The sequence below is a fragment of the Saccopteryx bilineata genome, chromosome 2 (assembly GCF_036850765.1).
Source record: "Saccopteryx bilineata isolate mSacBil1 chromosome 2, mSacBil1_pri_phased_curated, whole genome shotgun sequence".
NCBI lineage: Eukaryota > Metazoa > Chordata > Mammalia > Chiroptera > Emballonuridae > Saccopteryx > Saccopteryx bilineata.
Genome location: NC_089491.1, coordinates 162,411,049 through 162,414,737, shown reverse-complemented (window position 1 = coordinate 162,414,737; position 3,689 = coordinate 162,411,049).

Genomic DNA, 3,689 nt, shown 5'->3' with positions numbered 1-3,689 from the left:
AAGAATCAATCAATGATTGCATGAATGAGTGGAGCAACAAGTCAATGTTTCTCTCTCTCAAATCAATCAATAAATTAATCTTTTAAAAGAAAGAAAACATCTAAGACATAAGAAGATAAATAAGAACCAAGGAACAAAAAAAAATATTTGAGTTACATAAGAAAACAAACACAGATCTGATAGTACCAATAATAACTGTAAAGAATGAATTAAACACTCCAATCAAAAGGCAGAAGTTGCCAAACTAGCTATAAAAAATATATTAATTACACACTTCTACAAGAAACACACTTTAGATCAAAGACACAAACAGGATGAAAAAAAAGATGGGAAAAATCTACTGCTCACAAAAATTAGAGGATATTTCAAAATGAATATGAAGCTATAAAATATCCCCTAATTTTTGTGAGCTGTGTATGTCATGGAGCCTGACCAGATGGCGGCGCAGTGGATAGAGCATCGGACTGGGATGTGAAAAACCCAGGTTCAAAACCCTGAAGTCGTCAGTTTGAGCGCGGGCTCACCTGCTGGAGCGTAGGGTCGCCAGCTTGAACATGGGATCATAAACATGTCCCCATGGTTGCTCACTTGAGCCCAATGGTCACTGGCTTGAGCAAGGGGTCACTTGCTCTGCTGTATACCCCCTCCTCCCCCCCATTAAGGCACTGATGAGAAAGCAATCAATGAACAACAAAGATGCTGCAATGAAAAATTGATGCTTCTTATCTCTCTCTCTTCCTGTCTGTCCCTCTCTCTGACCCTCTCTCTCTGTTTCTGTCCAAAAAAATATATATATATATCATGGAAACAGTAGCTATACTGGAGCTATACTGATATATGATAAGTTTTTAACAAAGAAAACTAAATATTTTATAATGATAAAAATGTCAATTTTCAAAAAGATGTAATTATAATCATATGATACTCTTAACAAGACAGCTCCAAAATATATAAAGAAAAAAACTAGTAAAATTAAGGAAGACATAAAGCAAAGCATGAACATAAATACAAGAGTGGAGGAAGAAACCATAGAAGCTCACTACCTGTGAGACAATATCAAGTGGTTTAATATACAACCAACCCTTGAACAGTTCAGGGTTAGAGGTATCAACACTTGCACAGTTGAAAGTCATATATATTGTAACTTTAGATTCTATGGCCCTTAGTATCCTCAGATTCAACCAACCAGATTCAAAATACGTAGTATTTTCAATCCACAGTTAGATATCTTCAAAAGGAAACGTGAAAATACTATTTTCCACCCACAGCTGGTTGAATCCATGGATATGAAACCTGTGAATAGGAAGGGCCAACTCAATTTATTGAAAATAAATCCACATATAAGTAGACCCATGCAATTCAAAACTGTATTGTTCAAGGATCATCTGTACGTGTAACTGGAGGAGTCCCAGGGGGGAAGAGACAACAAATAATCAGAAAACTATTTTTTTAAAAGGCCATTTTTTTTCAACTTGAACAAAATAATAATCCAGAGATGTGAGGCTCTCAATAATGTCTGAGGATAATACCTCTAAACAAAACCATGCAAAAGCACATCATAAAATCAAACTACTAAAAACCAATAATAAAAAGTAAGTCTTAGAAGCAGTAAAGTAAAAAGCATTATATATAAAGGAACCTATGAAAACCAGAGATCAATGGAGTTACATCTTTAAAGCAGTGAAAGCAAGAAAACCCACACATATGAATAATCAAACCAACCCAAGTGATAAACTCTGGGGGGGGGGGAGTAACAGCAGAGATTGCAAATATCAGTAAATAAATATAAAATGAATGTTTAATGTAACAAAAACAAAATACCATTACTATGATGAAGAAAAAATATATTAAAATAATTTCAAAGAGAACAGTAATCTAGAAACAAAACAACTAAATAATAAAACTTTAAAGTATTAAAATGAAAGAAGACCATGATAAAAATAAAAGTATACTGAAATATTTCATATACTTTTTAAATGGGATTTAAAAAAGGAAAACAAAAAGGAAATGATGATACAATTTAAGAGCTATTTATATATTCCAAGTTTTTAAAAATACATTGTTTGGCATGTCCTTAGACTACCGAGAAAATGTAATGTTGTATTTTGTTATCAAAACAAATAAAAGAACTTCCAATTCAGGCCCTGGCTGGTTGGCTCAGCGGTAGAGCGTTGGCCTGGCGTGCAGGGGATCCGGGTTCGATTCCCGGCCAGGGCACATAGGAGAGGCGCCCATTTGCTTCTCCACCCCCCCCTCCTTCCTCTCTGTCTCTCTCTTCCCCTCCCGCAGCCGAGGCTCCATTGGAGCAAAGATGGCCCGGGCGCTGGGGATGGCTCCTTGGCCTCTGCCCCAGGCGCTAGAGTGGCTCTGGTTGCGGCAGAGCGATGCCCTGGAGGGGCAGAGCATCGCCCCCTGGTGGGCAGAGCTTCGCCCCTGGTGGGCGTGCCGGGTGGATCCCGGTCGGGCACATGCGGGAGTCTGTCTGACTGTCTCTCCCCGTTTCCAGCTTCAGAAAAAAAATACAAAAAAATAAAAATAAATAAAAATAAATAAATAAATAAATAATACAAAAAAATCCAAAACAAACAAACAAAAAAAGAACTTCCAATTCAAAAGGCAATAATTTTTACAATCCATATCCAGATTATGATCCAATAAAAAATTTTAAAAGTTAAAATACAAACTGAAATAGAGATTAGCATACCATTTGGAAAAAACAACCATTTAAAAAATCCAAATCAAGCTTCTTTTACAGAAAAGTAATGTTTAAATAACAGACCAGCCAGCATTTCATCATTATTTAAGTTCATCTAGAATAAGAGTATAAAAGAAAAATCTCAATTCATTTCATAAAGCCCATTATTTTAATATTCAGAGTTGACAAAGACAATGGAAAAGAAAAAACTGTAGACTAGTCTAATATCTTGATTCTATATTTCTAAAAATAATGTTAGTAATTAACCTAGCAATCTGTCAAAAAAATATGATCAACCAAGCTTTACATCAGGAATTCAACTATTCAACAGCGGGAACATTAACAAAGTAATTTTTTTTTTCATTTTTCTGAAGCTGGAAACAGGGAGAGACAGTCAGACAGACTCCCGCATGCGCCTGACCAGGATCCACCTGGCACGCCCACCATGGGGCGACGCTCTGCCCACCAGGGGGCGATGCTCTGCCCATCCTGCGCGTCGCCATGTTGCGACCAGAGCCACTCTAGCACCTGGGGCAGAGGCCACAGAGCCATCCCCAGCGCCCAGGCCATCTTTGCTCCCATGGAGCCTTGGCTGCGGGAGGGGAAGAGAGAGACAGAGAGGAAAGCACGGCGGAGGGGTGGAGAAGCAAATGGGCGCTTCTCCTGTGTGCCCTGGCCGGGAATCGAACCCGGGTCCTCCGCATGCTAGGCCGACGCTCTACCGCTGAGCCAACCGGCCAGGGCTAACAAAGTAACCTTATCAAAACATCTAAAGGAGAAAGCCATACGGTTATTATATAAACACTAAAATGGCATATGATAAAATTCAGACATTAATTAAAAGTCTGAGAAACTTAAATATGAAAAGAATCATTTACCCACACACACACACACACAAAATCAAACAACATTCAAAACCAGCCAAACTTTAAAAACTTTTAAAGTCAGAAACCAAGCACCGTTTATCAAAGAGGCAAATATAAGAAAATAATTA